The 17,426-nt window shown below is 36.3% G+C and overlaps 1 protein-coding gene across 5 annotated transcripts in view; it reads left to right on the top strand.

Annotated features, from left to right (window-relative positions):
• Positions 1-17,426, top strand: part of MCU (mitochondrial calcium uniporter) — a 281,814-nt gene that overhangs the window by 155,975 nt on the left and 108,413 nt on the right. The window contains exon 2 of one of the 5 annotated variants that reach the window (XM_081566530.1): positions 3,065-3,154. The exons of the other annotated variants lie outside the window; for them this stretch is intronic. The gene's annotated coding sequence lies outside the window, so the exon portion shown is untranslated. The remainder of the gene's footprint in view (positions 1-3,064; positions 3,155-17,426) is intronic. 5 annotated transcript variants of the gene reach the window in all.

Here is a 17,426-nt window from a genome sequence, read left to right as displayed (position 1 = left end):
TGGGAACCTCTCTGAAGAAACTTTGTAATTCAGTGGAAGTTCTTAGAGATTATAATAGCATTCATTATCATTGCCTGTTGTATTCATTGTCAGTACACTTAACTTGTTTTTAATGGAACTTCTTCTGTATTCAAAGAATAGCTCAATCATAGAGACTCTCTTGTTGACATTACTTTGGCACATCTAGCATATTACCTGCATAGCTTTTGCCATATATTTTGTTCACTGACCTTCCCTGTCTGTCTTTTCTCCTCTCTCTACTCTCCAACCTTATTTCAGCATGTGTCCTGAGAAGTTTTGATCAGAGTTTTAATCTCAGAATCCATAAATTTAAGCTTAAGATTTGTTCTTGAACTATATTAAAGCGCAGAGTATATGAAAAAGCTAACGAGCATTTCAAAAAGCAATAAATGATAAAAATTGCCAGTAAGTGGTTTTATCAGTCAAAATCTCCCAAGGAAGCAGAAACCATCTCACATATTCTCAGGTGTTTACAACAGAAGGAATTTTATACAGGAAAATTGTAACACAGGTAATGGAGGAGCAGAGAACCAAATAAGAGATGGTGAAATAATATAAAGATTAGCAACAGGAAGTCACTACTACCACTCCTTGCAGCTGAAGAAACACAGTGAGGTGCAACATTATTGCACAGAATTACAAACATTGTTTTTGGGGAGGGGGGAAGTGTTTCATTTGTTTAGGTAAAAGCAAGTACAATGTGATTCAGTTCTGTTTCTTCTTCCCCCACCTCTTAAAAGCAGAAAGCCCCGTAAAAATTGCTATTTTTGAAACGAAGCTTCTCACTTTTTCTCAAAGGTGCCAGCCTGCACGTCAATGCTAAAGGATAAAAGTATTTTTAAAAAGCCATAAAAATTGGAATAACATCACCTAGTTTTACATTTTTCTTAGTCTCTAAAAAGAGGAGAAGAACTTAAGGTGTAGCCAAAGTGGTCTAAGGAGTAATACTGATCAAATATAAGCCAGTGTTTTTCCCTACTGAAGAATTCTGACCTCCCACTCCACGAGAATGTTCTTTGCAAGGAACCTTTGTGCTATATCATGCCCAAAGAGGAGCCTGGCAGGCTACAGTCCATGGGATTGCAAAGAGTCAGACACGACTGAGCAGTTTTCACTTTTTTTTAATGCTATATCATGCCCAAAGATATAGGCTAGTATTTGATTCTCAAGGAGATGGTGTATAAAATCTCTACCACCAGAGAAAGTGAAATATAGTTATTAAAGCAATATTCCTCTTTTCTGCAAGCATGAATAGGCATCTTTCAGCTTCTGGAAATGATTTTCTAACTCCAACTTGTCCGTGGGTGGGTTAGCCTCATTGATGAGTGTTGATCAAGAAACAAGCTAATGACTTTGCTGAATTTACCAGTATTTGGCTTTTTCTAAAAGAAGAATCACAAAACCGTAAGGTTAAACTGATTTTCAAGGCTCTGTTTATTTCCTTGACTTTGAGAACTTCAGTCATTTTTAAAAACTCTTCCCTTTCTTTAATATCATTTAAAATTTTGGTTGAAAGTATTTAAAGGCAGATTTAAGAAGTAATGTCAAAGAGGACAGTGATAAAACATTTAGAAATAGAAGTTTGAAAAATGCAATATTATTTAATAGGATGAGCTTCAAACTTAAAAGGCTAAAATTCTATTTGTAATTCTGCTTCTATTCATTTGTATCATTAAGGTTATATTCCTTAACCTTTCCATGTCTGTTCCTCCAGTCTTCATGTAGGATTGTAGTATTTCTATCTGTTGAAGAAACTTGGCATGAGGTTTGAATGAGTTCTATAAAAGTTGCTTTAACATAAAAGCCTCTCAGCCCCAAAATACAGTAATACTCTTTTTTATGGTCTGAATGTTTGTGTCCTCCAAAAATTCGTGTGTTTGAGCTCTAATCTTAAGGGTGGCTGTGTTTGGAGTCAGGGTCTGTGGGGAGGTGATTAAGATGAAGTCGTAAGAGTCAGGCCTCAATCCAACAGAGTTGGCACACTTATATAAGAAGTGGGAAGAACACTGCACAGCATGAGGATGGCTGTCTACAGAAAGAATATTCCCACCCGAAACCAACCCCATCAGACCTTTATCTGGGATGTTTAGCCTCTGGAACTGTTGAAAAATAAGTCTTTTGTTTAAGTTACTCTGTCTGTGGTATTTTTGTTATAGCAGCCCACATAGATTAAGATATCCCTGGCACTGTGATATCTTTAAATCCTACAAAACTTTTAAATCTTAATTCAAGAAATGAGTCCCTAAAGAACCTGGTTTTAATACTTAAGAGTCACACATGAAGGAAGGGTATTAATGCAACATTGTACAACTATAGTTCAATAAAATATATTTTAAAGAAGAGAAAGGAGTACTTAGCACCAGGCATTGTTTTGGGTGCATTTTGAAAAATGTGTTTAATAATTTTATCCACCCAAGAACTGTAGGTGGTAGTTATTTTTGTCCTTATTTTACAGATAAGGCAACTAAGACTTATCGAAGGTTGTATAATTAGTTAAGTGATGAGAATGAGATTCAAACATAGCTTTTAAAGCTTTTAAATCATGCTCTAATTCCTTCTTTGTTTCTACTACTGTACTGAGCTCAGTAGAATGCCAGGCAGAGTGCAAAGACCAGAAAGTTAGTGAAGTGACTTAAGATTGTAGAGCTATTGAATAGAGAAGTGAAGACTAACATTTTGCAGTCCATTTTTAATCCTGTGTAAATGCTAATCACTGGCTTCGCTGGTAGCTCAGACAGTAAAGAATCTTCCTGCAATGTGGGAGACTTGGGTTGATCCCTGGGTTGGGAAGATACCCTGGAGAAGGGCATGGCAATCCACTCCAGTATTCTTGCCTGGAGAATTCCATGGACAGAAGAGCCTGGCAGGCTACAGTCCATGGGGTCACAAAGAGTCTGACACTACTGAGTGACTTTCACTTTTCAAAGGCTAACCATTAGTAATGAGAAACATCAGATGTTGAACAAAATGAGTCTCATATGGAACCAATCTTAAGCCACAAAATGAGCCTGATATTTAGAATCTCTCTTTTTGTCTCTCACAGAATGGAAGTAACAGCTGATAAGAAAGATGAACAGTACTGACATATGATTTACTGAGCTATCCAGAAAACATTCTGAAAACAAATTCTAAGGTACAAAGAAAATGAAGTTATCTTATGGCCAGATACTTTTTCTCATTTTCAAATGATGGTACTTTTTGGTATTTTATGATAGCCACTGCCATACCTTCGTGGGTACCTGTCACTTCAAAAACTCTTTGTCAGGTGTGAAGGTTGGCTTTTCCCAAATTTCATTTTTGATTAGTAGAATAAGCTTATATATATAGGTGTTAATCTAAAAGTTTGCTTTTTTTGGTCTCTCTTTAATTGACTTTGGATTTGAATTCCCAGCTCCTCTACCTTTGAGCTGTATAGCTAATCTTGGGCAAGGTACTTAATCCTTCTGAGCTCCCACTCCATCCCATTGGGAGTAATAGAATTACCTTCAAAGAGTCATTGTAAAGATTAAGAATGCTTGTGAAACACTTAATTATCACAAAGACAGGCACATATAATGGCCTCAAAAACGTTAGCTGATATCATTGTGAACTATGGTATTGACCATGCCTCTGATATGGGGAAAATAACATCAATTTTAGAGGATTATAAAATGGTACTTTTACCTTCTGAATATTTCTAAAACCTTGATTCAAGAAATGAGCTTCTAGTACAAATTTATTTTTTCATAAACTCAGGAGTCGTAAATTTAAAACCCTGTGGATAAATAAAATACAGTTGACCCTTGAATAAGCAGAGGTTAGGGGTACTGATCCTCTATGCAGTGAAAAATCCCCTTGTAATCTAGTAGTCAGCCCTCCATGTATGTAGTCCCTCTGTATCTATAGTTCTGAACCCTTGGATAATGTTGTTCTGTAGTGTTTACTATTAAAAACATGTGTAAGTGCAATTCAAACTCACGTTGTTCAAACTAAGCGTTAGTTGTAGTTCTTAATGGTTATTGGGATTGATAGAACTAAAAATATGTTTCTAATGACAATATATATGATTTTAAAAATATTGATGTATCTGACATGATACAGTAATGTGGATTAAAAAGCTGCATGCATGAAGTTCCGTGAGAAGACTGTGTCATAGTGAGTACTTATCCTATTAATAAAAGGAGACAAGTCAGAAGAAATAAACAAGTATTAATAGATCTCTGTGCCTGAAATGACTAATGAGGAATGAAAGCAGTTCATGTTGCCAATTAAGATTCTAAATTGAAAAAAAAATGTTTTAATTATAGTAGTAGAATTTTTGGAATTAAATAAGGAACATGTACAGTTCTAAAATACTATTGAGCATCTCTATAGACATGAATTGTGCTAGGTTACTGTGAATGCAATTTTAAGTAAGATAAAGTTCCTACCCTCAACCAGACACAGACAACAATAGAAAAAATCCCTAAGTATGTTATTTTTTTTTATTGCTGCAGTAACAAATTTACATAAACTTAGTGGCTTAATGGCACCCCACTCCAGTACTTTTGGCTGGAAAATCCCATGGATGGAGGAGCCTGGTAGGCTACAGTCCGTGGGGTCACTAGGAGTCGGACACGATTGAGCAACTTCACTTTCACTTTTCCCTTTCATGCACTGGAGAAGGAAATGGCAACCCACTCCTGTATTCTTGCCTGGAGAATCCCGGGGACGGCGGAGCCTGATGGGCTGCCGTCTATGGGGTCGCACAGAGTCGGACACGACTGGAGCGACTTAGCAGCAGCAGCAGCAGTGGCTTAAAAGAGCATAAATTTATTAGCTTCAGTTCTGTAGGTCAGAAATCTGATGGATCTCACTGGGTTAAAATCAAGGTGTCAATAATGCTGTGTTCCTTTCAAGCCATCCACATTCCTTGGCTTATAATCCTTTTCCTCCATCTTCAAATTCAGCAGCAATGGGGGTCCAGTTCTTTTCACACCGACGTCCCTGGGGCTCCATAGCTGGGAACAGTTTTCTGATTTTAAGGACTCATGTGTTTGGATTGGGCCCACCTGAATAATTCTGGATGGTTATTTTAAATCCTTGTCTAAGAAGTCCTTAGCCACATTTATACAGTCCCTTTTACCATTTAAAGTAACATTACGTTCATGGATTTTTCAGGATTAAAATGTGGACGTATTTTAGGAGCATTATTTTGCCTGCCACTCCAAGGAACTGTTTATGGAAGAATAAGTTAGGCACTTAACCCATTTTAGGGACCCAGGAAAGCCTTTCAGGGCAGATCAGCTGAGTCTTGAATGAAGAAACGAAGGAGGCATATAGAGAGGTAGCTGCGTGGTCAGTCTCAATGGTGGAGAGGGATATATGTGTATACAGTATATGGAAATGTGAAAGATCATGCCCTATTTATTTGTTTTCAAGGAATCACACATTCAAGATGTTGCATGTGATGGTGGAATGGGGAGAGAGATTTGATTACAGTGGGACTTTGCATATTATGCTTCAGAGCTCAGGTTTATTTTACAAGCAGTGGCATGACATTGAAGGATCTGAAACTGGTGGGTGGCATGACCCAGATTTAAACTTTAGATGGATCATTCTCAGCTGTCTTGAGAGAGAATAAGACTGGAGGTAAAGAGACAGTGAAAAGGCTGTTACTTTATTTCAGGTATCTTCATATATAGTTCAATTAAGTTTTTGGCTTATGTGACTGAGTCATACCATCTGAGATAGAAGAAAACAGAAAGAAAGGCTTGAGAGATCTAAGACAATAATTGCAGGAGACCCAGGTTCAATCCTGGGTTGGTAAGATCCCCTGGAGAAGGAAATGGCAACCCACTCCAGTATTCTTGCCTGGAAAATCCCATGGACAGAGGAGCCTGGTGGGCTACAGACCATGGGGTTGCAAAGAGTCGGACACGACTGAGCAACTAAGCACACAAGCACCCCCTCATAAACAAATGCAAAGTAAGAGAAAAACCTTGTAGAGAACCTAAATTCTTAATTTCCTTCTATGAAATTAGCCATTTACCATCAGTAAGTAAGCAAAATAGTTGAGGTTGAATTGTTAGATTTTTCTGTTCTTAACAGCAATCTTGTTTCCCCTTGGCACCTACCTCACATACACATAATGTTGACTTTCCATATATTTTGCCTTTCTCTGTCCTGTGGCTTTCTCTTCTACTGAATGATTTAAGGAGTCAGGGCATTGTAGAAATCAGTTCCAGTTTGCTTTCTCTTTTCTTTGTTATGTTGTGGTTATTGAGCCAGTTTCTGGCTTGCCATGTAGGCCATTATTCACTTTAATGGACAGTATATAATCGTGACCACGGAAGGAGCTGGTTACTTCAGGATATCAAAAAACTACAGGGAGATGGTTGCTGATTAAGAGTGGAATTACATGTAGACGTAGTATTTTTTTTCTTTGCCATAATACAGCAACTTAATGTTTTACATCTCTAGGAATTCTAGTTATTTTGGAAGCTGAGTCTGTGCTTGGTGTGGTAGCTGAAAGGTAGCATAACATGCTATAGCACATGTGTTCAAATATTTTCTGTTCACCAATTGGACTAATAGTTCCTACATAAACTGCTTAAACTGTAAAATGTTTAAGCAATAAACTATATCTTTTCATGAAGAAAGTATGCAGTGGGGAATAATTGTAATTTTAATTTAAATAATTTGCCTTCCCTTAAATAGATTTTGGGTTATAGTTTTAACATTTTTAATTGAAAAAAATGGGGCACAGTCTATCTAGAGTAACTAAGAAGCATTATTGCTATAAAGTTCAAAGTCGATTTATGTTACTATTTGGCTACATGAAGAGAATGATGTTTATCAGGGTAGTCTGAGTTTCTGTATAGCACAAGTTCATTGCAAATATTTACTTTGACTGGTAGTCACACTATAGATTCATTGATGACCACAAAGCTGTAGGATGGGATAAAAATTGAGTTATATTGATATGATTTTTGTCTTTAGGAACAATTAGATATTAGGGCACAGAGAACAAAGGTCTTAATGAAAATACTGTTCTTTGCCCAAATAAAAATTTCTGTTGTTGATAGCATACTATAGTTAATGAGTTAAATTGTCTCATAGTTTAGAAAGGTGTTAGTTAAAAGTTTTGTCTGTAAAATGTTGCCAAATCTAGAAATGGTTTCATTAGAGCTACTTATAAAAGATGAGAGATAATGGGACAGTGTAATGAGTAAGAGGAAAGGGAAAGGAAAACTTTATTAGCTTTTTGTTCTGCTTTATGCCTGCTCCTTCTGGAAAGTTATTTCCTGGAACACGTCTTATGTGTCAAGATTATGATTTTAATAACCTATTGCAGGTATCAGAGGCAAATATCGTCATCAAAAATAAGTAGTCTTTTTTCTCACCAGTGAGTTCTAGAAGCTCTAAAAACTTCCCAGCATAGAAACAGTCCAGACTGACGTCTTTCATTTCTTAAAGTTTATCTCAACTGGAATAAGATGAGGAGAGGGTTTGAAATTAAAAGTACTTTTTTTTGTAGCTCTTTTTCCTTTAAAAAACATTGGTATTTAATAGGAAAAGTCCAACAAGACTAGATTTTCTACACTTCATCCAGATTAAACGTAGTCTCAGCTGTTAATTCAGTTCTGTCACTCAGTTGTACCCAACTCTTTGCAACCCCATGGACTGCAGCACGCCAGGCCTCCCTGTCCATCACCAACTCCCAGAGTTTACTCACACTCATGTCCATTGAGTCAGTGATGCCATCCAACCATCTCATCTTCTGTTGTCCCCTTCTCCTCCTGCCTTCAATCTTTCCCACCATCAGGGTCTTTTCTTTTTTTTTTTTTTTTAATAAATTTATTTATTTTAGTTGGGGGCTAATTACTTTACAATATTGTAATAGTTTTTGCCATACATTGACATGAATCAGCCATGGGTTTACATGTGTTCCCCTTCCCGGACCCCCCACCCACCTCCCTCCCCATCCCATCCTTCTGGATCATCCCATTGCCCCGGCCCTGAGCCCTTGTCACATGCATCGAACATGGAATGGTGCTCTGTTTCACATATGACAATACACATGTCTCAATGCCATTCTCCCAGAACGTCCCACCCTCACCTTCTCCCTCAGAGTCCATAAAATTGTTCCATGCATCTGTGTCTCTTATTCTGTCTCGCATGTAGGGTTATCGTTACCATCTTTCAAATTCCATATATATGCATTAGTATACTGTATTGTTGTTTTTCTTTCTGGCTTACTTCACTCCGTATAATGGGCTCCAGTTTCATCCATCTCAGTAGAACCGATTCAAATGTATTTTTTTTAACGGCTGAGTAATATTCCATTGTGTATATGTACCACAGCTTCCTTATCCATTCGTCTGCTGATGGACATCTAGGTTGCTTCCATGTCCTGGCTATTGTAAACAGTGCTGCGATGAACATTGGGGTACACGTGTCTCTTTCAATTCTGGTTTCCTCGGTGTATATGCCCAGTAGTGGGATTGCTGGGTCATATGGCAGTTCTATTCCCAGTTTTTTAAGGAATCTCCACACTGTTCTCCATAGTGGCTGTACTAGTTTGCATTCCCACCAACAGTGTAAGAGGGTTCCCTTTTCTCCACACCCTCTCCAGCATTTATTGCTTGTAGACTTTTGGATAGCAGCCATTCTGACTGGTGTGAAATGATACCTCATTGTGGTTTTGATTTGCATTTCTCTAATAATGAGTGATGTTGAGCATCTTTTCATGTGTTTGTTAGCCATCTGTATGTCTTCTTTGGAGAAATGTCTGTTTAGTTCTTTGGCCCATTTTTTGATTGGGTCGTTTATTTTTCTGGAATTCAGCTGCAGAAGTTGCTTGTATATTTTTGAGATTAATTGTTTGTCTGTTGCTTCATTTGCTATTATTTTCTCCCATTCTGAAGGCTGTCTTTTCACCTTGTTTATAGTTTCCTTTGTTGTGCAAAAGCTTTTAATTTTAATTAGGTCCCATTTGTTTATTTTTGCTTTTATTTCCAATATTCTGGGAGGTGGGTCATGGAGGATCCTGCTGTGATTTATGTCGGAGAGTGTTTTGCCTATGTTTTCCTCTAGGAATTTTATTGTTTCTGGTCTTACGTTTAGATCTTTAATCCATTTTGAGTTTATTTTTGTGTATGGTGTTAGGAAGTGTTCTAGTTTCATTCTTTTACAAGTGGTTGACCAGTTTTCCCAGCACCACTTGTTAAAGAGATTGTCTTTTCTCCATTGTATATTCTTGCCTCCTTTGTCGAAGATAAGGTGTCCATATGTGCGTGGGTTTATCTCTGGGCTTTCTATTTTGTTCCATTGATCTATATTTCTATCTTTGTGCCAATACCATACTGTCTTGATGACTGTGGCTTTGTAGTAGAGCCTGAAGTCAGGCAGGTTGATTCCTCCAGTCAGGGTCTTTTCAAATGAGGCAGTTCTTCACATTAGGTGGCCAAGTATTGGAGCTTCAGCTTCAGCATCAGTCCTTAAAACGAATATTCAGGACTGATTTCCTTTAGGATAGACTGGTTGGATCTCCTTGCAGTCCAAGGGACTCTCAAGAGTCTTTTCCAATACCACAGTTCAGAAGCATCAGTTCTTCGGCACTCAGCTTTCTTTACAGTCCAATTCTCACATCCATAAGTGACTACTGGAAATCCATAGCTTTGACTAGACGGACCTTTGTTGGCAAAGTAACGTCTCTGCTTTTTAATATGCTGTCTAGGTTGGTCATAACTTTTCTTCCAAGGATCAAATGTCTTTTAATTCATGGCTGCGGTCACCATCTGCAGTGATTTTGGACATTACTAATTTATGGTAAAATCAAGGCTTGCCACAGTCTCTGAAGTTGAAATATGAGCTTTTTTTTTTTTTTTTTTTGATGACCTCGCTGTATTGCTAGGTCCAAAATATGCAAGAAGCAGAAGATCTGCATTAATCATTATGTTTAGGTGTTTTAAGTCATAAACTAGCAGTCTGTAGCTTAGAGCTGCTTGGACTCCTAAAACCCTTGAGTACTTTTCAATCTTACTCTTAAATAATTTTAAAAATAATTTTCTTTTCAAATGTGCTTTTAGAAAATTGCAGAATCTTATAGCTAAGGTATTAAAACTGAATGTTCAGGATTATAGTCCATTTCCAAGTACTTCCAATTCTCTCTGTAAAATTGGTAAGACTACTTCATGGCCTTCTCATCCTATATTTCTGATACTTATTAATCAATTATGATTGAAGCAGAGTTGTCTAACATTCTGTGATTCTTCAAATGAACTTCTGTGAATTAACAATTCTTTATTTCTTATGATTTAAAAATGCTTGTCAAAACACTTTTTCAAAACCCAATAGATGTTAGAGTGGTACTCAAGAGATTGTTCCTTTGTGGGGAACTCTTCTAAAGCACCTGGCCTTGATTCTGGCTTCTCCATTCCTTTATAAATCAATTTTATTGAGATAAAATTTACCACGTGATGAATTAAGCCTAAGTGTACAATTACTGAGTTTTGACAAGCATATAAATCTATGTAATCACCATCACAATCACATAGAATATTTTCATTGCTCCAAAAGTTCCCTTGTGCCTCTTTGCAGTTAATCTCTTTTCTGCTTCTAGCCACAGACTGTCATTAATCTGCTTCTGACATTACAGATTTGTTTTAAATTCTGTATTAAAAAGTATTTTTTTTTAAAAAAATTCTGAGTATTTTATGTTTTTAAAAACTATTTGAGTGGATTACTTTGGTCTAGGATTTCAGGGGTTTCCAAATTAAAATAGTTTTCCTTCTGCTATGTGTAGTTGTCCTGTCAGCTCTGAGGTTTCCTAGGAAATTTACAGATAAGAAAACTGAGACACGGATACAGAGACCCAGAGATAGTATAGGACAGTATGGATTCTTGCTTATTGAAAAAGGAGCTAAGTTGAAAATTTTATGAAGGGAATGAAAATATCTATTTTGATTTGACTGTATCTGTGCATTTTTGTATCAAATCAGTTCTTTTCTAGCACATTAGGTTGGGATGAATTTATGAAGAATGAAAATAAGGGTTTAGGATTTGTTTGAGTGCTGAGTCTCCCCTTACACACACTTTTTAAGTGACTAGTTTAGTCACAAAGTTTCCGAAGTTCAGCTTTCTTATCTGAAAAATGAAAATTTAAATTGAGAGTTGTCGTAGGAATTAAGAGAATTTATGAATGGACAGAAAGCTGTCTAATTTGGGGAGCGATTGCACTGGTTGTTTTGTCTTATCTCGCTAGGTTCTTAACTTTTAATTGAAGCGTATGCTAGATGATCAGATCAACTTGTAAATAAACCTCTTAAGGGAACACAGAAAATGCTAAGACTCTTAAAATGACATGTACTATCTATTAGGGTGAAAATATTCAAAGGGGAAAAAGAAGATTGAAATAAAGAGTAATCAATCTTTGATCCTGAGAAGAAAACAAAGAAGAAAAATGACTTACAGTTTGTTTTTTAAAATTGCATTTATTTCTACACAAAATAAAATTACAATAGAATCTTTCATACAGAATCTCTTGAATCCTAGAATCCTTTTAAATGAAGTCATTTTGGTATTATAAAAATTTGCCCCTCTTGTCCAGGTTGCAGGATAGACATGTCCTCTTAAAAAATCTGGTTTATTGTCAGTAATAATAGGTTCTGAAGAATTTCCCTATTAAGGATTTTGGTAATTCATTTCTTGATTTAAACACCTTTCAGTAAATCTAGGATTTAATATTAATTTTAGAATTAGGCAAATCAACCTTGAACTCTGCATTATAGGAACTAAGTTATCATGATGATAATTTCAGCCTCTTAAGTGATGAGTTTAGTCCACTCACACTGATTGGTGTTACAAATATGCCATATTTCATCACCTCTAAGATGCCATTAGTTATACACCATTATTTTACATAGCATTTTAAAAAATGATTAAACTATGATATAATGCTTTATCAAACAAAGTTTTATTTTATCCTCACTGAAAATTTTCTTTAGATATTTAAAAATTATATCATACATAAAGAGGAATACATAAGTTAAATGAATTGTTTAAGGTAACCTTAAACTTCTTAATATTCAGAGCCCAATTCCTGTGAATCAATTTTTGTACCCAGAGTTATGGAATCCATGTTTTTCTATACAGTGTCATCCTGTGTTTTTAGAAAATTTTCCGCTATTGTCTCTGGAGTTTTCTTTCAAGTTCTTGACACATGTTCTATACCTTTTTATGCTGGCACTTTCTTTTCTTTTTTTAATTGAAATATAGTTGATTTACAATACTGTATTAGTTTCAAGTGTACAGCAAATTGATTCAGCTATACATGTAGTATTTTTTTATTCTTTTCTATTATAGGTTATTACAAGATACCAAATATAAACTTCTGTACTGCAATTGAGTAAATCCTTGTTGTTTATCTTTTTAATGTATGGTAGTGTGTATCTGTTAATCTCATACTCCTAATTTATCTCTCCCCCATTCTGCTTTGCTAAAGTTTGTTTTCTGTTTTGTAAACAATTTAATTTGTACTGTTTTTTAGATTCTACATGTAAATGATATCATACAGTATTTTCTTTCTCTGACTTACTTCACTTAGTATGATAATCTCTAGGTTGGCGCTTTCTTGAGTTTAGTGTCAGTGGAATGTCCATACAACAAAAGTACTCATATTTCTTCTTTAAATGAACATTCGGTGATTTGTTTAAGGAAATAGAGAGGTTGATGTTACAGATACTCCATGAAGAGAAAGTCAAGTTCTTGCTTGTACAGGCAATGACAACTGGGTCACAATTATTGCTTTGCTGTGTGAAATTCCGTTGAAGGTAGGTCCATTTTTATATCATAGATGTTAGCATGTGAAAAAAAGTCTTAGTAATGATGAAATGTACTATCTGTATTTATTTATTTAAGTGTTTTTAACAGCTTATTGGGTTATAATTAAAAAACATACAGTCCACTCATTTAGAGCGTGTAATTATTTTTTAGTATACCCATGGAGTTGTAGAGCCATCACCACAATCATCAAATCCCATACCCATTTCCCCCTCAATCCTCCCAGTTCTAGGTAACCAATAGTATACTTCCTGAATGGATTTACCTACTCTGGACATTTCTCTAATAGAATCATATACTGTATAACCTTAAGGGGGAAGGTTAGGTTATTGATTTGAGAGTTTCCATCAGAGCATCACTTTAGCTACATTCTATAAGTTTGTTATGTTGTATCTCCATTTTCATTCATCTCAAAGTATCTTCTCATTTCCCTTGTGATTTCTTCTTTGTTCCATTGATTATTTAGAAGTTTATTTAATTTCCATAAATTTTGTGAATTCCCAAATTTCCTTCTGTTTTTTATTCCAAATTTTATTTTTTATGGTCAGAAAACATACTTTTTTTTTTAATTGAAGGATAATTGCTTTACAATGTTAAGTTAGTTTCTGCTGTACAACAACATGAATCAGCTATAAATGTACATATATCCCCACCCCGACCCCAATCTCACCCCTTTAAGATCATCACCAAGCTGAACTCTCTGTGTTATATAGAAGCTTCCCACTAGCTATCTGTTTTACACATGATAGTATATAATGTCAATGCTACTTTATCAATTTGCCTCACCCTGTCCTTCCCTTGCTGTGTCCACAAGTCCAGAGAATATATTTTCTGTGGTTTCAATCCTTCTAAATTTATTGATTCTAGTTTTATTACCTAGTTTGTGATGTCTTATATTCCTTTTTCTTCTGTTTACTCTTTACTGCTTTCTTTTGCATTATGTGAATATTTTGTAGTGTAACCTTTCAATTCCTCTGATGATTATTTTCACTATTTTTTTTTTGAATTATTTTCTTACTGGGTGCTCTAGGGCTTACCATAGGTAACTTGCTGAAAGTAGTTAAGTAGTTAAGATTTACACTAGATTTCAGTGAAACATCAAAGTATTCTCAAATTTAGCTATATTTCCTCCTCCCCTTCTGTGCTATTGTTATTTATATTATAGCTATATATGTTAAAAACCTAGTAGTATGGTAATGATTACTTTATGTAATTTTATGCAGAGAGAAGAATGAAAGCAAGTATATTTTTTATAGAGTTTCTTATATTGAATCTTCTTACTTACCACTTGTTGTCTTCCTTTTTTTAAATTCAAGTAATTTTTGTTATCATTTCCTTACTCCAATGCAACTTTGCTCCTGCTTACTTATTTTATGCTGTTATTGTTGAATATATTACTTTCCTAAATGTTAAAGGCTCAATAATATGACTATGTACATATTATTTTATATAACTGCTTTTTAAATAGTTAAGTGAAGAAGTATGCATTTACACTATATTTTATAGTCACATAATTAACCTTTACTGAAGTTCTTTGATTTTTTAATGTGCATTTGGATTACTTTTGGGGTCATATGCTTTCAACCTGAATAGTTTCCTTTTTTATTTCTTGTAAGGCAGGTCTGCCATCGGTGAATTCTTTCAATTTTTGTTTATCTGGGAATGTATTTATCTGTCTTCATTTTGAAAGATGATTTTACTGAATATAAGATTCTTTTTTATTTGGCAGTGCTGCATGGCATGTGGGATCTTAGTTCCCTGACCAAGAAATTAACCTGTGCCCCCCCAGAGTGAAAGCTCAATGTCTCAACCATTGAACTACCAGGGAAGTCCTCTGAATGTCAGATTCTTGGTTGACATATTTTTTTTGGTTTCAGCACTTTGAATATGTCATTCCACTTTCTTTTAGCCTTCAGTATTTCTGATGAAAAATCTGCTGTTAACCTTTTTGGGATTTCCTTGTGAGTGAGAAGTTGTTTTTCTCTTGCTGCTTTCAAGATATTTACTGTTGATGTGTCTTGTATATGTAAGATATTTACTGTTGATATGTCTTTTATATGTATGATATCTGGAGAAGGCAATGGCACCCCACTCCAGTACTCTTGCCTGGGAAACCTCATGGACGGAGGAGCCTGGTAGGCTGCAGCCCATGAGGTCGCGAAGAGTCGGACACGACTGAGCGACTTCACTTTCACTTTTCACTTTCATGCACTGGAGGAGGAAATGGCAACCCACTCCAGTATTCTTGCCTGGAGAATCCCAGGGACGGCGGAGCCTGGTGGGCTGCCGTCTATGGGGTCGCACAGAGTCGGACACGACTGACACGACTTAGGAGCAGTAGCAGCATGTATGATATCTCTTAGTGCTTTCCTGCATGGAATATGTTGAGCTTCTTGAAAATGTAGATTGTTTTAGCCCAATTTGGGGAGTTTTTAGCCATTATTTCTTTGATTATTTTTTCTCTTCCTTTCTCTACTTCTGTGAAAAAAGTTTTCTTCTTTCTTCTCATGTTGCTGTGTTTTGTGGTTTTCCATTTTCTCTGAGACCGTTGATATGTATTCATTATTTTTTCTCTATGTTCTTTGGATTGTACAGTCTCTATCCATCTATATCCAAGTTTCTGATATTTCTGCTAATTTATATTATATTTACTGTTGAGTCCCTGGGATGAATTTTTCTTCTTGGTTATTATACTTCTCAACTCCTAAATTTCCACTATTTAAAATAATTTCTATATCTTATTGTATATTTAACAGGATATTCTTGTTGTTTCCTTTACTTTAAAAAAAATGATTATTTTTGGCTGAGCCTGGTCTTCATTGCTTCATGGGCTTTTCTCTAGTTGTGGCACACAGGAGCTACTCTTTGTTGCAGTGCACTTCGCTTTGTTCTGGAGCACAGGCTCTAGGGTGCTTGGGCTCAGTAGTTACGGCTCGCAGGCTCCCAAGCATAGGCTCAGTCATTACAGTGCATGGGCTTAGTTGCTCCTCCGTGCCATGTGGGATCTTTCCAGATCAGGAATTGAACCCATGTCTCCTGTTCTGGCAGGTGGATTTTTACCACTGAGCCACCAGGGAAGCCCAGCTTCCTTTACATTTTAAAGCATTTTTTCCTTTAACTCTGTAGACATATTTGTAATAGTTGTTTCAAAGTCTTTACCTGTTAAGTCCAACATCTGAACATCTTTCGAAGGCAGTTTCTGTTGCTTGCTATTTTTTCTTGTGTAGGGAGCATACTTTTCTGTTTCTTTGCATGTCTTATAATTTTTTGCCAAAAACTGGACATTTTTGAAATTAATATTTTTGGAGTATAGTTGATTTACAGTGTTGTGTTTCTGCTGAATAGCAAAGTGAATCAGTTTTACATATACATATATTCACTCTTTTTTAGATTTTCCCTTATAGATCATTACCGAGTACTGAGTAGAGTTCCCTGTGTTCAAGTCCTTGTCAGTTATCTATTTTATATGTAGTAAAAATTGGACATTTTAGATAACATATTGTAGCAACTGAGGATATAAGTCCACCCCTAGTTCTGACACAGTCACTGAATTGTATGTTGTTATTTGCTTGTTTATTTGTTTAGTGGCTTGACTAGACCATGTGGGCTTCCGTGGTGGCTCAGCAGTAAAGAATCCTTCTGCAGTGCAGGAGATCCAGGTTCAGTCCCTGGGTCGGAGAATTCCCTGGAGAAGGAAATGGCAACCCACTCCAGTATTCTTGTCTAGGAAATCCCATGGACAGAAAGAGCAGCCTGGTGGGCTACAATCCATGGGGTCACAAAAGAGTTGGACATGACTTGGAGACTAAACAACAACAAAAACAATTTTCCCTGTAGTGTATAGCTACTGATATTGTTCCTCAGAAGTCAGTCTTTGACATGCACAGAATCATCCTAGGATGATGGTGGTTTTAGCAAGGCTCTTTTTGGCTCTTTCTTTCTCTGTTCTCTTTTAAGCTGTCTCCCTCTATAGGTATCATGTGTTAGCTTCTGCTATTTGCTCTGTTGTTATCAGTAATGCCTTAGCATAAATTCTTCCACAGGCTGATATGATTAAATTTGGGCCTCACTGCAGGGGTAATTTTGCAGCAGCCTTGGAGGTTGCTTTCTGAACCCAGGACTCTTCTTAGCTGCTTTTCCCCCTGGTTCTCCCTTGTAAAATTCTAGCTGTTCTGTGGAGATTTACCAGTGCCTTAATTGCTTACTACCAAAATCTCTATTATCTTCTGTAGTGCCCTCACTATTAACTTTCCCACACTGTGTTCCAAATAAAATCATTTCCCTTGGGGAGCACTTTGGAGCTTTCTGTTTTCTTGTGTCCTGCCTTTACTCCGGGCTAAACCTCTGCCACTGCCCTGGAGCAGACAGTGAAGATAGTGGTCCCTTTTCTTTGAATGATACTATTACTTAGTCTTCTGGGCTTCTTCTGTTGTGGAAACTTTAAATCTGTGACCCAGCTGGAGCAAGGGTAGTTGGGACCCCAGCATTCTTGGCTTGCCTGCTGTGGTAGAACTTCCATCCTATCAGTGGGAGTGGGGGCTGTCTGGAAGAAGTGAAGCCCAGAGCTCTCAGCTGCTCTTTCTTGTTACAGAGCTTCTGCA

This window comes from Giraffa tippelskirchi, chromosome 2 (assembly GCF_054371585.1).
Source record: "Giraffa tippelskirchi isolate mGirTip1 chromosome 2, T2T-mGirTip1v1.2.pri, whole genome shotgun sequence".
Classification (NCBI taxonomy): Eukaryota; Metazoa; Chordata; class Mammalia; order Artiodactyla; family Giraffidae; genus Giraffa; species Giraffa tippelskirchi.
The sequence above is the reverse complement of the archived record's forward strand: the minus strand, read 5'-3'. Positions and strand labels throughout refer to the sequence as shown.